Below are 21,605 nucleotides of genomic sequence, written 5' to 3'. Positions count from 1 at the left end.
AGCCGCTGCCTTGGGAGACGCGGGCTGGAGGAGCCCTTTGAGCCCAGACTTGGACCCATAGGAACTGTGTCGTGAACTGAATGTGTGCGTCCCCCTCCCTAACCCAGTGTGATGGGGTTGGAAGGTGAGGCCTTTCGAGATGACTAGCTCGTGGAGGTGGAGCCCTTGTGGATGGGTTAGTGCACCATGACACGGACCCAGAGAGCTCTCTTGCCCCCTTTCTGCCATGTAGAGACGTGATGGTAACACGCCGCTGTATTTAAAGTGGACTGTCGGCGAGGTCCTCCTGTAGAGCACAGGGAACTCTGCTCAGTGTCATGCGGCAGCCTGGATTGGAGGGGAGTCTGGGGGAGAAGCATACATGTATATGTAGAGCTGAGTCCCTTTGCTCTCCACCAGAAACTGTCACAACATTGTCAATAGGCTATGAAAAGTAGTGAAAGTGTTAGACCAGTCGTGCCCGACTGTTTGTGATTTCATGAACTGTAGCCCCGCCAGGCTCTTCTGTCCATGGAATTCTCCAGGCGAGAACGATGGAGTGGGTAGCTGTTCCCTTCTCCAGTTAATAAACTATACTTCAATACAAAATAAAAAGTTCCCCTAAATGGAACGTGGCTATCTGCCCCTGAAAGAGGGCCCTGAGCAGAACCCAAGGGTGCTGGCACCCTGACCTCAGACCTCCCAGCATCCAGAACTGTGAGCAATAAATGTCTATTGTTCATAAGCCACCCACTGTGTGGGACATTGTTATAGCAGCCTGAATGGAGGAAGACTGTGCAATACTGAATGTGTGTTGCCTTAAGCCACTATGTGCTAATTTGTTACGCAGCACTGATAGCTGTTACAGCCCCTTCAGATCCCAAAGGCCAGGGGAGGGAGCAGTCACCCAAGAGAGGGCAGCCTGAGCAGAGCTGTGGCCTCACATTCCTGACCCCACCCCCCGAATGGGAGTGTTCCCGACAGCAAACCCAGCCAGAAGGCAGCAGTGTAGGGCTGACAGTAACGTCTGATGGGTCAGCTTCCTGGGGCATAAAGCATGTGGAGAAGTGTGGACTGCAGAGTTAGAGGCGCAAACGGAACAGACATCTGGGACCCGGGCATTCTCAGACCAGCTATGGGAAGAAGAAGAGCTTTCCTCCATCTTCTTACTTATATAGATGGACAGCCAAAAACAAGACAAAACAGAAAAAAAAATAGAATTAAGGGTTTTGCCTCCATGGTAAAATTAGTAAACAAAAGTATATTAAATCTTGATTGTAAGTGAGCTAATCAAACCATTATCTTTACGTAACTTACTTTTACTCGAGGCCCCTGTACTCTAATCACAAGTTCGACCCTAGCATTGTTTAAAGTCTACAGAGAGATAATTCATGGAATAAGCCTGGTTATAAATCAGACAGCTCTGTAGTTACTGGGTAAATGGGAGGTCTCTAGAGAACAGTTTCACTGTTCTTCTTTTCCCCTAGTTCTTCCTTAGAAGATACAATTTATTCACTTCTCTGGTAAGAAGGGATTTGTTTAAACACACTGTATCTTACTTTATAGCCATCCAGTTGAAGACTTGTAGAATCTGCCTGCCATTGCAGACAATGCAAGAGATAAGTGTTTGATCCCTGGGTCGGGCAGATCCCCTGGAGAAGGGAATGCCACCCACTGCAGTGTTCTTGCTGGAGAACCCCGTGCACGGAGGAGCCTGGTGGCTGCTGTCCACAGGGCCGCAGAGCCGGACGCTGAGGTCCCAGAGCCGGACGCTGAGCGGCTGAGCAGTGCCACCACCGTTTCCTAGGGCTGCCATGACACAGTGCCGGCGGCTGAGTGCTTTCAACACAGACACGCATTGTCTTGCACTTCTGGCCACAACAAGCCCGAGATCCAGGCAGGGCTGACTCCTTTCGAGGCCCGAGGGGGTGTCTGTCCCTGTGTCTCTCTGAGTCTCTGGTGGCCTCAGGCGCCCCTTGTCTGCAGGTGGTACTCTCCCTGTCTTCACCTGGCTTCCCTCTATGTGAATCTGTTTCGTGTCTAAATTTCTGTTTTTTTAATGAGGACAGCTATATAGCATCATCCACAAGACCCCAGTTCCAGATAAGGGCACGTTCACAAGTCCTAGAGATTAGGATTTGAATATCTTTCTTGGGGCGGGGGATAAGTCAACCCAAAAGAGGCTCTAATGCCAACCTACAGTTTAAAGGCAAAGTCATGTTCAAGATCAGAGAGTCATGTCTTTCTGGTTTGCCCTACCCACTTCATCTGGGGAAATTGGGAAATATCCTTTCATGCAAACTGTTCCAGGGAAAGCTACTACATAAACATTAAATCATTAAAAAAATAAATGGGACTCACAAGTGGGTGGGAGGCCCTATTTGTATATTTGTACACTTTTTTTTTTTGTTAGTGTTTGCAGGGCCAGAGTTAAAAAAGGGGAAACAACGTGCGACACGATTTACTTTCCCTCTGAAGGATGTTGGCTGCAGCAGAGGACGCTTACATTGCTGTTTATTGATCTTTCTTTATCCCCTCTCTGTTGTTCCTCTAAGAATAGGAACAATGTTTTTTCCTAAGTGTGCTAAGATGGCATCATGGAAGAGAGTTCTATAATGAAGCAGTTTGGTCCTTGAAAAGCAAAAAACAAGAGAGACGAAAGTGGCCATTCTTTGCATACTTTGAAGACCCCAGCGCCTCTGCGTCCTTTCCCGTCCTGTATGCTGGGCTGTGTGGTCCTGGTGGCTGTACGCTCTGTACAGAATGGCTTCTTTGTAGTCAGGCTCCCTTGCTGAAATAATATCCTGTAATTGCTCAGTCCTCCACGGCCTGAGAAGACGCACCAGCAGCACGTTTGGGAAACTGTCTTGCCTTTTCCAGCTCCTCCTCGTATCTGGCCCGTCAGTCAGCCAATCAATCAGAAGACATTCAGTCTCTGCATGGAGCCACTCACAGAGCTTTTCTGGGTTGGCTTGGGAGTGGGGTATGAAAAGGGGGTTATTATTTTCTGTGACACATGTTTCTTCAGATCCACTGCTTTTAAAAATGATATTTTTATTCAAATTAGTTGCAGTCAAAGGAAAGCAGGTACAGAGAAGCGTTCATTAATGCCCGGCCTCCTGCTGGCCTGGAGCGAGTCTGCTTCTGAAGCAGGCGGCCTAAACGCTGATCCGGCCCCGAGGTGCCCCGGCTGCGTTCATCAGGACGTTGTTAATTTGCTTAATGGTGCGCTGTCCACAGCTCTTACATGCGGCCGCCAAAAAGCAAGGATGCTCCACGTTTGGACCGCGGCTGTGTTTTCTCCTTTAGTTCAGGGAACATGGAAAAGCAGGTCGTAGGTCGGGACGTCTCATCAAGGTGGAGCCTCACGGTTCCTGTTGCAGGAGCTCCCAACCTCCTTGAATTTAGGCTAAAATTGATTGTCCGTCTGAATGAATGGGTGTCTGTGAACACATCAGTGGACGTGTGTGAGCTTAAATCATCTGCTGCTGCTGCTGCTGAGTCGCTTCAGTCGTGTCTGACTCTGTTCGACCCCGTGCACTGAAGCCCACCAGGCTCCTCCGTCCATGGGATTCTCCAGGCAAGAGCACTGGAGTGGGGCGCCATCGCCTTCTCCCTTAAATCATCTACCTTCCTATAAAACAGAGCGTATTGGGAGCTCACATAACCTACTGAAATTACCAGGTGAAACTGTCGTAAACTCCTCCCTAAGTTTTTTCCTTAATACTTTCTACCCTTAAGTATGTTTGGTCCATGGTGTCTGGTCCGCATCCAAGAACAGATAACTATTAGCAGCACCAACACAGAATGGGGGCAGGGGAGGCAGTTCAGAGGTGTGGTCAGATAGATGCACGTCCAGCCTTTCCAAGCCCAAAGTCACGTCGCAAAGAAACGTGGAGGTGAGGTTCCAACCGGCCATCTTGCCCGTGACTCGTGCCCTTGACCACAGCGATCAGTATGCCTCCTTCTGGCCCCCGACTCACTCTGGAGATTATTATTTTGCCAAACTTTGCCAAGCCGTGTGAGATGGCTCCAGAGGGGTGCAAAATGAGCTTTAAAAGCGTTTTCTGGACTTCCCTCACGGTGGAGTGGTTAAGACTCCGAGCTCCCAAAGCAGGAGGTGCAATTTCGATTGCTGGTTGGGTCGGGGAGCTGGGATCCCATGTTGTCAGAGCAGCATGGCCATACAGAGATAGATTAAATTACAGCATTTCCTCTGTGTCCTTCCTCCAGGGGAAACACACTGACTAGTGACTGGTGACTCGGAAAACTGTGTTTCCCAAGAGTGACAGGAATGGTAAAGGCTCCCGTTACTTTCCATCAGGAATAGAGTTGTAAGTAACCAGCAAGCAAAATATTGAGGGATAGAAGTCCTTGTCAAAAGGCGAAACCGGCATATAATTTTGCAGTTCCAATGACCTCAGCGTAATGGATCACTTTAAAAAATGGGTGTTTTTTTTTTTTTTCTGCATTTCATGAATACATTTTGTGTTGTCAAGAGCTGTACACACTGCAGTTTGGAGAAAGCCTTTTATACTCTTATCTTTGAATTTAAGTAGACAAAGAGAAATTTACAGTAGAGAAGACAAAGAGACAGGCAGTGTGAATTATGAACACCGTGTGGTAAAATGCAAAACGATTGTTTATGCAGGATTAATGGAGCTGATGTTCAGTCCACAGATCAGCTATACGCAGATTAACGAAAGGTAAATTTATGTGAAAGGACTTGCGAATTTGTGTGGTTGACAGAATGTTATTCATCGTGAAAAAGTTAATTTAATAATACTTTCAGTGAGAGAGAGAGCGGGGTGTGGCCACTACAACCAATATAAAAAGTGTTGAGTTTGGTGTCCACAAGGCTCAGAGATACCAAGTTCCCAGAGAATGAACCTTCATGCCTATTCCAGTGTTTTCTCCAACACAGACCGTGTAACAGTTGACAGCTATTATGCATTACCTTGCAGATTTTAAAAGCGAGAAGTTGGCAATGGAAGGAGTCTGCATGGTGTGGGGAAAAGGTGATGGTTTTTAGAAGCAGACGGCCTAAAATCCTAAATCTGCTGCTAAGCTAGGTGAACTTGGACTCCCTGGAATCTCACCAAGCCTCAGTTTCCCCTTCTGTAAGATGGGAACATTCATTCCTCACTCAGTCATTCAGCCAGCAGTTACTATGTGCTGCCGGTGTGCCAGCCGCAGTTCCAGGCCCTAGAAACACAGTACTGAGCACAGTCCTGTCTTCAGGGCCGCAGGTCCCAGAGGGCAGAGACAGCAAGTCCAGCAGGAGGTACAGAGATATGCCAAGGGCTCACGCGAAGTTATGCAGTCGTGGCCGACTCTGTGACCCCTTGGACCATGGCCCAGCAGGCTCCTCTGTCCATGGGATTCTCTAGGCAGGAAGGCTGCAGTGGGTTGCCGTGGCCTCCTCCAGGGGATCTTCCCCACCCGGGGAGCAAGCCTGCGTCTGTCACGCCTCCTGCATCGGCAGGTGGGTTCTCTACCACTATCGTCGCCTGGGAGGCCCACATGTCAGGTGGTGGCAGAGGCTTGGTATTCGTGTCCTTGGACTGCCAATTTCGGGTAACAGTGTACCACAAACTGAACAACTAAAATGATAGACATGTATTCCCTCACAGTTCTGGAGAATGGAAGTCTAAAATCAAGTGTTGGCAGGTCCAGAAGGGTCTAAGGAAGGATGATTTTTTGCCTCTTCCCAGTCTGGCGGCTGCCTGTGGTCCTGGGCTCACAGCTACGTTACTTCCACCTGCCGCCACTCAGAGTCACACGGCCTTCCTGCATGTACAGCGGTGGGCCCTCTTTTCTTCTAAGGACCCCAGTCATACTGGATTCAGGGCCCTCTTAATCTTATAATGTCATTTTAGCTCCTTACATCTGCCAAGACCCTATTTCCAAATAAGGTCATGTTCTGGGTGGACGTGAATTTGAGGGGGACACTCTTTGTGAAAAAGCTGGCTTAAAACTCAACATTAAAAAACTAAGATCATGGCATCTGGTCCCATCACTTCATGGCAAGTAAATGGGGAAACAATGGAAACAGTGAGAAACTTTATTTTCTTGGGCTCCAAAATCACTGCAGACGGTAACTGCAGCCATGAAATTAGAAGACACTTGCTCCTTGGAAGGAAAGCTATGACCAACATACACAGTACATTAAAAAGCAGAGACATTACTTTGCCAACAAAAGTCCGTCTAGTCGAAGCTATGGCTTTTCCAGTGGTCATGTATGGATGTGAGAGGTGGACTATAAAGCTGAATGCCGAAGAATTGATGCTTTTGAACTGTGGTGTTGGAGAAGACTCTCAAGAGTCCCTTGGACTGCAAGGAGATCCAACCAGTCCATCCTAAAGGAAATTAGTCCTGAATATTCATTGGAAGGACTGATGCTGAAGCTGAAACTCCAATACTTTGGCCACCTGATGTGAAGAGCTGACTCATTGGAAAAGACTCTGAGGCTGGGAAAGATTGAAGGTGGGAGGAGAAGGGGGGCAATAGAGGATGAGGTGGTTGGATGGCGTCACTGACTCAACGGACATGAGTTTGGGTGGCCTCCAGGAGTTGGTGATGGACAGGGAGGCCTGGCGTGTTGAGGTCCATGGGGTCGCAGGGTCAGACACGACTGAGCGCCTGAGCAACAGGCGTACCTGGGTTGTGTCTCTTGTCGCCTGGATTACCTTGCTGTCCTGGCTCTCAGACAGCACACTGAGAAATTTCTCCCTCTGGGTTTGGTTTGACCGGCTCCTCCAACCAAGAAGTTCTTTCATGCCTAGCCAGCCACCTGACTAAGGATCTGACGTTTCTCCATTTGCTGAAGGGGCTGCGTCCCAGGGCTTGTATCGGTTCAGGTCCGTCAGGTGAGCTCCCATAAGGAGAGCTCCCGCTAACCCAGGACACCTGCACAGCAAGGTAATGCCTGCAAAAGCTGCAGAGCAAGGAAGCCTGCGTGGGTTGGAAATAGACCTTGTGTCTTAGGTTCTGTGCTCACTGCCAGTTATCTCTGAAGAGTCTCTGGCGCCCTGGAGAGGAGCATGGCTAGGTTCTAGAAACCTCTCTCAGGTCTTTTACTTCCAAAGTGGCCCTGTGATTGATCCAAGTCAATGGCCCTTGAATGTTTACATGTCTTTTGAAACTGAGCTCATTGTTGTAATTGTTGTTTGAAAACCATTTGGATGAGTGGAAGGGGTATAAGGTGAGGTTATGAATGAATATATTGCCCATAAATGAATCCTCAGTCCACCTCTCGGGTTGTTTATCAAGCATTATAAGCCTTTACAAATATCCTCTTACTTTGTTCCCATTTCGTCATGTCCGCACTTGTGCTCAGTACGTGGATTGTGGAACGATGTTTTACTGCTCTGTAGAGCTTTCCGTGATGTGCTTGGTGGGCGTTGGGAGGCACTGCAATGCTTCACTTAAGAAACTCTGAGCCTCGGGACTGGGGAAAAACTGCATCCCCCAACTCCACCCCCCAAGATTATTCATTTGCTTGACACCCCAGGGGAGAAACTGCTAAATATACTGACAAAAAATGTTTGCTAACCAGGCTATTTAAGGTGTCACTAATGGACTTGGGTAAGCTTTTTCGAATTCCAAATCGAAATTCTTTTTTTTTTGAACTATTTATTTGTATTGGGGTATAGCCAGTTAACAATGTTGTGATAATTTCCGGTGGACAGCAAAGGGACTCAACCACCCACATACACGTGTCCATTCTCCCCCAGACACCCCTCCTGCCCAGGCTGCCGTATAGCACTGTCGAAGCTGTTCTTCTCACCCGTTCATATGTCTGAGATGGAAACGTCTGGAAGGCAGCAATAACTGACACAAGCTTGGCAGCAAAGTGTCATGATGCGCTTCTGAGAAACACACAACCAGACCTTCTGTTGCCGTGCCTCTGCCTGGAGGGCGTGGAAGCACACAGTCTCTACTAGAAAGAGGAGGTCATCTGCGGAGCGACTAGGGAACACTTGCTACCAGTTACGCCCTGCCCTGAAGCCAAGCCTTGAACGCGACTCAGCAGAAACGGAACAGTGAACTTTCACCGCGTTTGCTTTCGTCTAAGGTGAGATTTAATGTGACATCCGTAGTCTTTGACGCACCCACAGGGAAAAGCGGTTTCGTTTGGTTAGTATTTCGGTGCTTCCATTTGTTTGGGGCGTCCTAGGACTGCAGCCTCGGCCGGGCAGCCGGGAGCGCAGCCGGAAGGCAGAGCCTGGCCAAGCCGGGAGCTTCAGTTCAGGCGTCTCTGACACGGACAATGCCACCCCTTGTGTGGCAGACAAAGCCAGCGCAGGCTTTGTGTGGGATTGCTGGTGACAACACGCCCCCAGGCCCACGCTCCCATTAGCGCAGGGTTTGCGTGACTGTGTGCTTACCAGAAGCAGGGTCACAGCCGACTGTGTGCGGTGTCCTGGAAAAACACAGGATCCTTCCAAAACCCTTTGAAAACGTGAGGCTCATTAGAAGGCGTGAACGTGGCCCTCAGGCAGGAGTGCCCTCCTTAGAAAGCTGTCGCTGTTTACCCAACGTCTGGGCCTCGGGCTTGCTGAGCGCGACCTCCCCTGGTTGGGACGCCCGTTTCTCTCGGTTTTCTCAGCTGCTCTTTCAATGCAGTTCCTTTCTCCACTGACGCTCCAGATGACATTTATAAAATGTTGGTCTTAGGCCTCTTCTCTTGTTTTCTTAGAACCTTTCCTGTAGAGCTAATTCTCTTCCAGTCTTCTTGTTCCTGTTCAGCCGCTAAGTTGTGTCCGACTCTTTGTGACCCCACGGACTGCAGCACGCTAGGCCTCCCTTGTCCATCACCAACTCCCGGAGCTTGCTCAAACTCATGTCCATTGAGTCGGTGATGCCATCCAACCGTCTCATCCTCTGTCATCCCCTTCTCCTCCTGCCTTCAATCTTTCCCAGCATCAGGGTCTTTTCCAATGAGTCAGCTCTTTGCATCAGGTGGCCAAAGTATTGGAGTTTCAGCTTTACCATCAGTCCTTCCAATGAATATTCAGGACTGATTTCCTTTAGGACAGACTGGTTGGATCTCCTTGCTGTTCAAGGGACTCTCGAGTCCAATTGAACTCCAATCTAAATAATTACAAAATCTCTGTTCCAAACCTTATCTTATCTGAGCTCTGATCTCTTATTGCTGATCGCCTGAATATCTTGCTTCTACTAAAACTGAAACTAGATTTCACATCCAACTTATTTCCCCTCTTCCCTCCTCCCAGCAAAAAATGCAGCCTTTCTGATTTTCAAAGCTTAATTTTCACTCTCATCAGTGTCACACCTGATGAGCCCAAGAGCTTCACTCTCAGCCTGGCAGCTTCCTGCTCCCCATCTTCCCCTCCCTAAGAGCAAGTGTTTTCAGTTCTTTCAGCCTTGCTGGGGGTGGGGTGGGGCAGCATTTTCTCCTTGTCACAGGAAACCTGTGTTGCTCCTTGCATTTTCCCATTTTAGGCGTGGCCTAGCTCACCACCCCAACACATTGTCCACGAATCCTCCCCAAACACTTCAGTCCCAATGCTGGTTAGACCAACTTTCAACAATTCCTTTGACTACGTGTGCGCATGCTGGTGAGTAATGCAGCGTTTTTAAAGGCTGTTTTCCTCTCTTGTGGGATGTGACTTTAAGCCCACCTTCATTTGTAATAGTTGTCCCCTATCTGGGGCTCTATTTTATCTGTTTTTTCCAGAGAATAAACTCTGAAGGGGCTCATCATCGATGGTTTCAAACTGTGGTGCTGGAGAGGACTCTTGAGAGTCTCTTGGTCGGCAAGGCGATCTAACCAGTCGCCTTAGGAAATCCTAAAGGAAATCAGTCCTGACTTCTTTGGAAGGACTAATGCTGAAACTCCAATACTTTGGCCACCTGATGTGAAGAGCTGATTTCCTTTGAAAAGACCCTGAAGCTGGGAAAGATTGAGGGCAGGAGGAGAAGGGGACGACAGAGGATGAGATGGTTGTATGGCATCACCCACTCGATGGACATGAGTTTGGGCAAACTCCAGGAGATGGTGATGGACAGGGAGGCCTGGCGTGCTGCAGTCCATGGGGTCGCAAAGAGTCGGGCTTGACTGAGCGAATGAACAGCAAACTCTGAAGGGCAATCAATGTCTCGCAGGGAAGGCCAGTGTTACAGGCGCTCTAGAGATGCCGGTGCTTCCTGAATAGATTGGCGGCCTCCTCTCTTACAGGCCCCTCTCTGGCCTCCCGGAGGAGCCTGGGCCCGCGGCCCTGTGTCCTCAGGCGCTCCGCCCACACGGGAGGCTCGCCCGCCCTCACCTCCACGGGCGCAGGCCTCCCCTCCTCCTGCGACCCGGCCAGCGGCCCCTCAGGTCTTCAGCTCCCAGACCTGCGCTGCCTTCCTTCCCCCACCCTCTCCCTCCCTGCCTTCCGTCTCTTTATCACTTTAACGTCCACTACCATTTTTGTGGGATCTCTTGAGAGATCAGAGTTCTGTGAGTATTTCGGTTTGCTTTCTCTAGCCAGAAACTGGTCCTGTTCTTAATTGAGGTTGTGTCTAAGACGACTTTATGGATATTTTTCCTCACTAGCTCTTCTGCAAATGCGTCCTTTACCATCGCTCCTCCGTCTTTTCCTGGTCGTGGTCCAGGTTCAGGGTGCTGGTGACCGGTTTCTGGGGTGAGTACGCCCAGGGACGGCTGGGCTGTTAGGCCTGCGGCCCCGCTGACTCGTGCTGTGCACGTCCAGTGTGGGCCACCTGCTCTTCCCGCTCGGCCACACTGCCCGGCCAGGTTTTGCGCTGTCTTCGAATGACTGGGAGTTCCTCATTCTCTGACATGGGCCTCAGACAAACATTGCATTTCTGTTAGCAAATAGCAAAGAGAAGATATGAGGACCTGTTTTCCCACTAATGGGTAAATTTGCACTGCAGTGCCTTTTGTGTTTTCTGGATGAGAAACCCCAAGGAACTGAACTTTATGCGGGCTACTAGCAGGGTGATTCCTACTTTCTTATGGGTGCGCTGGTCACCCAGCATGGAAACTGAGTCAAGGGACCACAGACTCCTCTAGAGAAGGTGCAATCTAAAGTGGTAAACCGCACAGGAAGTCAGCTGTGCACTCTGCTGGGGCCCTTGGCATGTCGGACTTCTCCTTGTCCCCAAACCCGCTCAGCATCACCTCTTGTAGGAAGCCTTCTTTCACCGCCAGCCCACCCTTCTGGGTTGATTTGAGAATATTTTTAAAAGCACTTATGTATTTATCTGGCTTCGTCAGGTGCTAGTGACGTCATGTGGGATCTTCTGCTGCAGCTCCAGGACTCTCTAGGTGCCTGGGCTTAGCTGCTCCACGGCATGCAGGACTGTAGTTCCCCAACCAGGGATTGAACCCACATCCCATGCGTTATCAGGCAGATTCTGGACCCCTGGAGCAGCAGGGAAGTCCCCGATTTGAGGATCTTCACTGATGCCCCAGATCAAAGTGTGCTTACCCTCACTGTTGAGGATTCCTACTCAGTTCTTACTCTTGGGCTCCCTTCAGATTGTAGCAGCCCTTCTCCTAAAACCTCCTCCTTTCAGACGGTTATATGACCACACAAGTGGCAAGGCTGCCGTACACTATAATCACCTTGATGGAACTTGGATAGCCTTCAGGTCTCTGTGGCAATATAGGCAAGTCTTGGTGTGGGCTGTTTCTACATGTGGCTACTTTCAGCAAGGTTTTCACTTGGGAGATTTTGTCCTCAAAATTCTTTGAGTGGGACATCCCGATGATGTCTGTCATGTGTCTAGCTCCCAGCCTTCCCGGAAGAATTGGGCCAAGTGATGTACATACACGACAATACTTTGTCAACAGGATGTGCCAGGACATAAGGCACTGTTTTTGCAACACATCCTAGTCTTTGTTTACAGTCCAACCTGAAGCTTGGATTAGAAAATGACTTTTAATCTGAGAAAAAACCAGTAATTTACTATACCTATAGATGTGTATTTAATGCAAGCTGTCTTATATATCTAAAAGTATAATGATTAGAGTTTTATCAGCTTTTCTCTTTTTTTTGGAATGGGCTTGAGATTTTATCATTTGAAAGTGCCTATCTCACCCATCCTGCACAATATTAAAAAAATAAATCAAACTTGTGTTCAGTTTTACATAAAAACTATGGTTATTTTGCAACTATTAAAATACCCCTGAAGTAGCCTACAGAAGGGCTTCCTGATGGCTGAGTGGTAAGAACCTGCCTGCCAGTGCAGGAGATGTGGGTTCATCCTTGGGTTGTGAAGATCCCTGGAAAAGGGAATGGCAACCCACTCCAGTATTCTTGACCAGGAAATCCCACGGACAGAGGCTGGGGAGCCGCAGTCTATGGGGCGGCTCATGACAGTCAGACCCAACATAGTGACTAAACAACAGACTGCAGATACAAAAAAATACTGTACATTAATTAACATTTATTGTGGAAATCTTATGTAGCTTCCTGTGTCTTTCAGTTGTGGGCTATGGGTCTCTAATTTTAAAAAAATTTAATACATGAACCAAAGCTTGTTTTTTCCTTACTCTTTTTGGTATTGATATTCACTATAAATCTCATCAATCAACCTTGACTATAATACTTATATTTGAGTAGGGGAAATATAAATATGAGCTTTCCCACTCTATTATCCCTCAGCGCCCTTTGCCTGATTTAAATCTAACATGCACCAGCTTCACAATTAGGTTCTTATACTTTTACATACCAGAAACCAAGTAGGTTACAATTCTAGAAAACATGTTAACATTAGTATCAACCTTCAGAATACAAAAAAGGTGTAATGGGAAAATGTTCATTCTTCGAAATATTACAGGGGCAAAAAACAGCTATTGTCAGATTTTGAGTCTTTCCTATTTTTTGTTAAAAACTGTATATACTCCAATAAGAGAATATCAGCCCCTTTCTCCTTTCTTACCTCCTTCCCGCCTGTCTTCACTACCCCCATCCTTCTTTCCACTCCCAGGTTGTGTGATTCTAAAGGAAGGAAGAAACTCCAGTTTGAGAAGCTGATTCCTGATGAAGAATCCAGGGCACCTGCTTTTGGAAGAGCAACGCTGGTAGGCAGGTGGGCACTTCTAAAATTGTAGATCCAAGAGGAAGGTTTATGGATGATGCCGCTATCACCGTATTCCTCGTACTTACAAAGAGCTGGCTTGCAGCAGATGCTAGGTCAGACTTCCTTGAATGAGTTCATCTGCATAACTGGACCATCACAATTTGGATCATATCACTCTATGGCCCAGAGTCAATAAATACAACTCAGACTAAGTCTAGATCTACAAGCTCACATGGGGCTCAAGCAAGGAGACAGAGACTCTGGTCCATGTGCTTTTGCCCAGAACTTCAATCTTACAGGGAAAATGTAGAAATGAAGACACATGGACAAAGTTGGAAAGAGAACGCCTTTCTCCTCTTCCGGGTTTCGCTGCCAGTTTTCGGGTCGTCTCCATATACTCACCCTAGCTGGCTCCTTCCTCTCTAGCCACGTGACCCTTGAACAGATGCTGGGCCTTTCTGAGCTCTTCTCTACAATGAGAATTGTATGTAAGTCTTAAAGGGGTTAAAGGGACATTAGAAAATCTGCCACAGGCTTGGCAGTGGTCTGGCTGCCAGCTGCAATGCAGAGCCCCAGGCTAAACTCAAATCTCAGGCAGACATGCTTCACACACGTATGTCCACATGTGGCAGTCACTGCGCGTCTCGTCTCGTGAGACCTGGCCACCCCATCATGGCATGTTATGTTTCCGCATGAAACATGGTATACGTTTGATGAATGTTCCCTTGATAAGTGTTTCCTCATTTCCACTTCCTCACAAGATCATCTACAAAGAGCGCCAGATGCTGCCTGATTTAAATGTTGTTACATTGTGGTTGAAGAACAGATAAGGAAAGATGGCTCTCATAAAATCTGCTTTTACCATATTTTTATTTCCACAAATAGGAAAAAAAACCAACAAAAAAACCCATAAAAATGCTGAAGGACAGCCTAGTGTCCCACCTGATTCACTCTCTCTGGAGGTTAAATCAATCATGGTTCTTCAAAGTGACGCATTTTTATCTAGAAATTTATATTATCTTTATAGTGCTTTTTTTCATGTTTATAGCAGTTTTCAGTGAGAAAAGTGGGATAGGAAATTATAACATCATCATGATCTCTACACCATTAAAGTAAAAGGAAACGTGGAAAGAACTCTGGGTCATTGGATTTTTTTTTTTTGTTGTTCAACTTTTTATCTTTATAGTTTTCTGTATTGACCAAACTTTATAATGAACTGATTACTCTTAAGTAACATTTAAAGTTCTCTCTTAAATTACTTTAGATTTTTAATTTTTTAATTATTTTACATTAGAAATAAAATTTTAATGAATTAAGTGGTGGGAAGCTTTAATTTTATTTATTTAAAAAAATTTTTTTAGGAAGCTTAAGGTCCGTCTAGTCAAGGCTATGGTTTTTCCAGTAGTCATGTATGGATGTGAGAGTTGGACTGCGAAGAAGGCTGAGCACTGAAGAATTGATGCTTTTGAACTGTGGTGTTGGAGAAGACTCTTGAGAGTCCCTTGGGCTGCAAGGCGATCCAACCAGTCCATCCTAAAGGAAATTAGTCCTGAATATTCATTGGAATGACTGATGCTGAAGCTGAAACTCCAATACTTTGGCCACCTCATGTGAAGAGTTGACTCACTGGAAAAGACCCTGATGCTGGGAGGGATTGGGGGCAGGAGGAGAAGGGGATGACAGAGGATGAGATGGCTGGATGGCCTCACTGACTCGATGGACGTGAGTCTGAGTGAACTCCGGGAGTTGGTGCTGGACAGGGAGGCCTGGCGACTTGCTCAGACGTGTCCGACTCCTTGCGACTCCATGAATCGCAGTATGCCAGGCCTCCCTGTCCATCAAATTCAGATCGTAGAAAACCATACAGTTGACCTTGAAAAAACAAAAACCTTTGTTCTGAAGTATAAAACAAACAGGAAAGTGTATCAAGCACAAATGTATGGCCGAACACGTTTTTTTAAACAGAGACCCAAGTGCCCACCGCCTGGGTCAATACACAGGACACTGTCAATATCCCAGGTGGCCCCTCCCCCTGCCACGGGCCCTGCTTCCAGTCACAAACCACTCACTGCCACCTCACTGGTCTGTTACTTACTTCCTTTTCCTTTCAGTGGTGCCATCTAAATGGCACCCTACACCCTGCAGGTTAGTGTGGCTGTTCCTGAACTTGACACGAACGTGGCCCTTTGGCTCACCTTCCGCCGCCTCTGGCTGCTCTCACTCAGCATGCTGGCAAGGCTCACCACACTGCCCAGCCCGACCCAGCACTGTGGTGATTCAGTCACTGTTCCTGCTGTGCTGGTCTTTCGCACTACGCTGGCACTCGTTTCTCTCTTTTGCTGTTGGTGGACACTCGGGCTGATCCCGGCCGTGGCACTGGGAACCATGGCTGCCATCAGCTCCTCTGTGTCTCCTGGCGCACAGTGCTCACAGGACTGATGTTCTCGCCTCTGTGAGCCGACCTTGCTTTGTGCTAATGAGATTTCTACCCACTCGTGACCATAAAAGGGAAAATTGATAAAGACCCTGGAGTTTGGAAGTCTGAGGTTGTGGATCTTAATGTGATAGATTGGCTCCTATTCGTGACAGATTTATATTCTCAAGGACTGAAAACCCAGCAGTTTCCTTAAATGTCAAAATAAAATAAACCTGCTGTTATTTTAAATGAATTAGAAATTCTTTTAAATGGCAAGAATCAGCCTTAAGAGCCTCTTTATTTCAAATTAATGTCATCTAAATGTGAAAGCCTCTGCTTTGTGACTAACAAAAACATTTGCCAATATTCCAATTTAGACAGTTTTGCCTTCAGCCAAAACCCAGAAGCTTCTTGAGCTGGTAGAGATTTTGAGAGATGCTATCTTGTTCAACTCCATTTCATAAATCAGTAACTGAAGCCTTCTTGAGGCCAAATGCCTCCCAAGTTCCTGGTTAACTAGTTAGTACAGAACCAGGACCAGAATGAGGACTTACTGACCTCCGACCTTACATGTCGTTTCTGTTGTCCTTCAGTCACTCAGTCGTGTCCGGCTCTTTTCGGACCCGTGGACTGCAGCCCGCCAGGCTTCCCTGTCCTTCACCATCTCCAGAGCTTGCTCAAACTCATGTCCCTCGAGTCAGTGACGCCATCCAGCCATCTCGTCCTCTGTCGTCCCCTCTCCTCCCGCCTTCAGTCTTTCCCCACATCGGGGGCTTTTCCAATGAGTTGGTTCTTCTCATCAGGTGGCCAAAGTACTGGAGCTTCAGCATCAGTCCTTCCAATGAATATTTAGGGTTGACTTCCTTTAGGATCGAGTGGTTGGATCTCCTTGCTGTTCAAGGGACTCTCAAGAGTCTTCTGCAACACCACAGTTCAAAAGCATCAGTTCTTCTGGACTCAGCCTTCTTTATGGCACAGCTCTCACATCCATACATGACTACTGGAGAAACCACAGCTTTGACTAGATGGACCTTTGTTGCCAAAGTGATGTCTCTGCTTTTTAATATGCTGTTAAAGACACTAGAGAGAAGAGACTGCAGTAACGTAGCTTCAGGATAAGGAAGGCTGGCAATTACCAGGAGCGGAACCAGGCAAGAAAGAATCCCTCATCCAGCCCCCAGCCTTCAGAGGAGCACGATCCTGCCGACACTGAGCCTTTGGGCTTCAGCCCCAGACGGGAAGAGCTTGTGCTGCGGGAGCCACCCAGGCTGCAGCGCTCTGTCATGGCAGCTGAGAGGCCAGCGGCCCAGCAGGCCCAGCGCAGTGGACTCGGTGAGAAACGGGGACAGAGTAGCATTTCTAGGGCTTGAGCGTGTCTCTTACAATCTATTCTGGGCCAAGAAAAGAGAACCCCCATGCTGATTCCTCAGGGTATAATTGATGCCTCTAAGTATAGGAGAATCATCTGGAAGGTGTGTGTGTGTGCTATGTCGATCCAGTCGTGTCCGATTCCTTGTGACCCCATGGACCGTAGCCCGTCAGGCTCCTCTGACCATGGGCTTCTCCAGGCAAGAGCACTGGAGTGGGTTGCCATGTCCTTCTCCAGGGCATCTTCCCGACCCAGGGATCGAACCTGGTCTCTCACGTATCTGACACTGGTGGGGGGGCTCTTTACTACCGGGCCACCTGGGAAGCCCCGCCTCTGGAGGATACTTTTTTATTTTTAATTGTGGAAGATTCAGGGGGAAAAGCTTTGGAATGTTGTAAGAAGGATACTTGTTAGATGTGAATCTTCACTGAAAGAAGTGTTAGGCTACTGTTAGAACCCAAAATAGGATTCTAAAAGTTGGGCATCAATTTTTACAATGAATATATTTAAATGTATCAATATTATGGGAGCCCAGTATTTAAAACAATTGTCTGATGAAGTCCGATAAGAGAAAGAATAAAGAATACTTTGTGAAGAAATATCTGTAGTCTAATGTATAGTTTATATACCTAGGTTTTCATATATCCCATTTGCCTGAAATAAGAACCATCTCTACAAAAGAAGAAAGTAGGTCAATTTTAACTAAAGCTTAAAAAAAAATGACAATGCCTATATATAAACTTTCTTAGGGAAGGTATTTTTGTCTATACTATTTAGTGGCGGGGGGGGGGGTAAATGATGCCTACATTTAAAAGCTTAATAAATATTTGTTGAATGAATGTCCCAGGTAATCTACATTGTTACCAGAAGTGGTAGGATTCCATGGCCTCAATTTTTTTCTCTAATACTTCATGGTTGTGACAAGAAACATCTCTCATTTATTTCTGTGAAGAACGAGAAAGAGACAAAGAATTAGGGGACAAAGAAGCATGCACTAAGATCTGAAAAGCTATCAGGCCATGTCTATGAAGTAGGGTGCCCAGTGCCAGGGGCAATCCTGATAGGAGTCCACATGGCAAGTCTGTGCGGCATGGGCGAGCCTCAGAGGGCTGAGAAGCGTCACCCTGGCAGCGAGTTCAGGTTGGCCCCCCTGGGCCCATTTAGTGCACTGAGTAGTTATTTGCTATCGCAGTAAGAGAGAATGAGAAAACAGTGAGCAATTTAGGTTAACCACTAGTAGCTCAAAGGATTAAAAAATGTGAAACCATAAGTAGATTTGTGTTATCATGTACTAACTAAATGTATTGCATGGTATGTTGCATCTTTCTGAGTTTATTTCTGAACACAGCTGAGAACTTAACAATTCCGACTGAAACCATCCTCTATCAATTCGTGCCTCCATTAAGGTTCCAACTGCTTATATTAGAAAAAAAATTCCAAAGATGGCTTCTTTTTATCTTGGATCTAAGGATGCAAACAGGAGCAGAACACAGCAAGTCAGTTATCAGTCACAAAGCAGAAAATCAACTGTAGCAGAAAACCTGAAAATTACATTCTCCTTTTCCATACTTAGCTGTGAAGATATTTTAACAAGCTGGCATCAGGGTTTGCAACTTTTACGTCTGTTGTTTCTTTGGGGGACTATCTGCTCACGCTGGAAGATGTGACTCTTTGAAAAGTGAGGCCAGTTACAGCTGTGGTATTAGGTGGTACACGTGCGACATCTTAGAGGCTTGGGGAGCATCTGTGAGTCACCGCGGTTTCAAGACACTGTCCTAGTCCCCACTCTACTTGTTAAGTAGGAAAAGCTGCGATTTCATGGCTATCTGGAAAATATTTGCTCTCCACTGAAATCCCTTCCTCATTCAGAGAAACTGTACAGCATGGCCTGGCTCATATGGTCTGGGGGATGTTCCGTGATACCAGCAAACTCCAAGTTTCACTGTCATTATCACTGTCTTATTATAACTCTGAGGTTCCAGTGGGTCTGGTGTTCAGGGGGCTGTCTATGCTTTATGAACTCCTATTTCTTTCTCTCTCTCTCCTCTCACCCACCAAGTTCAGTCACTTTATTGAAGGTTTGGAAGTGGAACCAGGCAGCGGTCCCCAACTTTTTTGGCACCAGGAATGGGTTTCGTGGAAGACAGTTTTTTCATGAACTAGGGCGGGGGTAAGGGGGTAGATTCGGGATGATTCAAGGGTATTACATTTACTGGGCACTTTATTTCTAATGTTATTATTAATCAGCTCCATATCAGATCATCAGGCATCAGACCCTGGAGGTTGAGGACCCCTAGAACCAGGGATGGGTCACACTGTGGACCCCTTGCCTTTCTGCTCTCCCCTCTGATTTTTATGCTTTTGGATACAATGGGATATGATCTCTTGTAGATTATACACACTATGGCTGAAATAGTTTCTCTACCTAAAAATTATATCCTTCGTTCTCCCTCCCTCCATCAAAAGAACAAAAAGGACCCACTGTTTTTGAGGCTGGACTGGACTTCCTTTTTCTTCACCTTGAGATACTTGACCGTAATTCACTGCCCCCTATCTCCTCCCAATGTTAGTAACCCTTCATACCATGTCTGGCAGGTAGGTGAGAAGACTCTCCAACCTCTCCCTGCTCCAGTACTTTGCATACTAAATTCTCTGGCCAATGCTTTTTCTTTAATTTTTTCCAGGGGAGGTTTTTGGTTACATATACCTTCAAGAGGTAAACACAGTTCCTAACGGACAGAAAGGCAGAGTGGTGTTGACTGTGAAACTGCACAGGGCCCAGAGCTGATTAAGGGCAGCGTTGTAGCCCAAGAGGGCGCGCGTGGAGCCTGGGCCAGGGATGACAGTGTCTCTGACCGGAACAAACTCCCCTTGAGTTTATCACCTTAGCTACATAAACATAACTCTATAAAGCAGATATATGAGAGTTAATATATATTTCTTAACATACAAAAAATTAAAGAGGCTTATAGGAATCCATGAAGGAACTAAAAAATATACAGAAATGTAAATAGTCCATGTTTTAGTACTGAAATTTAACTTGCTTTTAAAGTTTAACTCAGTTTCATTTGACACCTGGTGTTTCCCCCTCTTCCACACCCCTCTCACCTGTTGAACCTCTTTGTTTCTAATCTATAAACTCTGTAAAGGCAAGGGCAGTGTCTGATTTATCCCACTGCTGTAACAGATTGCTTGGTATATGTTTATAATTGTTTGTTAAATTAATTGTATGTCTCTTGGAAAAATTTGCATTCTCTCTAATTTTACAAAAGTAATTCTGAGCTGTTGATTGAATTGAAATGGAATAAAGATGTTTCATGAGGCCAAGAGATAATAATTCAAAAGAAAAATATAAAAAGTCATCTACAGGAATTTCAAGAATCAAGGTAATATTTTTTGTCCTGCAACTTCTACTTTTCAGTAAAACTGTGTAGATAACCCAAGTACACCTTTCTCTGCCCTTATTAGTTTCTATTATTTCAGCTACAAGTTCCAGTTTCTTTCTTTTTCCTTCCGTTTCTCTCTCCTTCCTCTTTCCTCAAACCCCCTGCCCCCAATTCACCGCCAGGTTGAGTAACTTTATTGATGTTAAGCAGGCCCAGGATTGTGTGCAGCCGCACAAGTCTTTCCTGTAAAAATCCAGATTTATGAAACAATACGGAGGAATCGTAATTCAATTAAAAAGGTTTACCAAATTCTTTTAAACAGTAACCTGCTCTAATCTAGCCTACAATATTGTTTTAATCGACAAGAAAGTACAACTTTTTACGCCACGACTAACATTGTGGTCGCAGAATATAATTTTTTCTGAATATTGAAGGAAAAACCAAGGGAAGACGTTAAAAGAGAACACAGGGCCCGTATCTTCTGTCCCACGTGTCTCCGTTCCGGCGTTACCTCTGCTTCCCATCGCCTTCCGCGTCCTCAGTGTTTTCGGACCTCAAGCTGAGCAGGGAGAGGGCCCGGTCCTCGGCCGTTCTCCTCACCCAGGAGCTGCAGAGGGCCGGGCCGGGCGAGTTCACAGGTGGTGAGGGGAAGACCGAGCGCCCGGACCTTCGTGCCGTCTGGAGTCTGTTCGAGCCCTGTCTCAAACCAGCGGGGAAAATGAAAGCCTCGGGGAGCAGGAATGGGCGGGTAACTACAAGTTCACGAACCGAACATCGCTGAGCATCGACTCCAACATCAGAGGGCACCAGACCCACAGTCCGGGGCCCGCGGCAGGCCGCACGGCGGGGTGGTGCTGGAGGATCTCTGGGACTTGTAGTTCGCCACGCCCCCCCCCCTCGGGGAACGCCTGACCGCGGCCTGGAACTACAGCTCCCAGGTGGCATCGCGCGCCGCCCGTCTCTCGGCCCCTCCCCTCTCGGGCCCGCGCAGGAAGCCCCCGGGCCTGGCGGCGCGGCCCCGCCCCCCGACGCCGTCCCGCTTGTTTACCCCGAGGCTCCGCCCCGCGCGCCCGCCCGCGGGGTCGCCGTCACGCGGGTAATGCATATTCATGAGGCGCGCCGCCCGCCGGCCTCCCGCCCGGCGCTCCCGGCGCGCGATTAATATTCAATGAGGCCGGCTCGGCGGCTGGCTCGACTGCGCGAGGCGAGGGGCGGGCGGGGGGCGGTGGCGGCCGGGCGGGCGCGCGGGATGGAACACCGAGACGCCGACGGAGCGCTCCGAACCGCCACATAATCGCCTGGAACGGCCGCGCGAACGCCACTGGCGGCGCCGCCGCCCCCCGCTCGCTGTGCGCCCGCCGCCCCCCGAACCGGGGCCGCGCCGAGCCCCGCCGCC

At 47.6% G+C, this 21,605-nt stretch overlaps 1 long non-coding RNA gene across 1 annotated transcript; it reads right to left on the bottom strand.

The window, feature by feature from the left end:
- Nucleotides 1-15,733: 15,733 nt before the first annotated feature.
- Nucleotides 15,734-21,026, bottom strand: LOC120880872. The gene is made up of 2 exons (XR_005725139.1): nucleotides 20,721-21,026; nucleotides 15,734-17,767 (listed from the first exon to the last, which is right to left on the bottom strand). It is a non-coding gene; the product is annotated as an uncharacterized LOC120880872 (long non-coding RNA).
- Between the last annotated feature and the right edge of the window lie 579 nt (nucleotides 21,027-21,605).

This window comes from Oryx dammah, unplaced genomic scaffold, assembly GCF_014754425.2.
Source record: "Oryx dammah isolate SB20612 unplaced genomic scaffold, SCBI_Odam_1.1 HiC_scaffold_22, whole genome shotgun sequence".
NCBI lineage: Eukaryota > Metazoa > Chordata > Mammalia > Artiodactyla > Bovidae > Oryx > Oryx dammah.
This window is presented reverse-complemented; position numbering and strand designations above follow the sequence as displayed.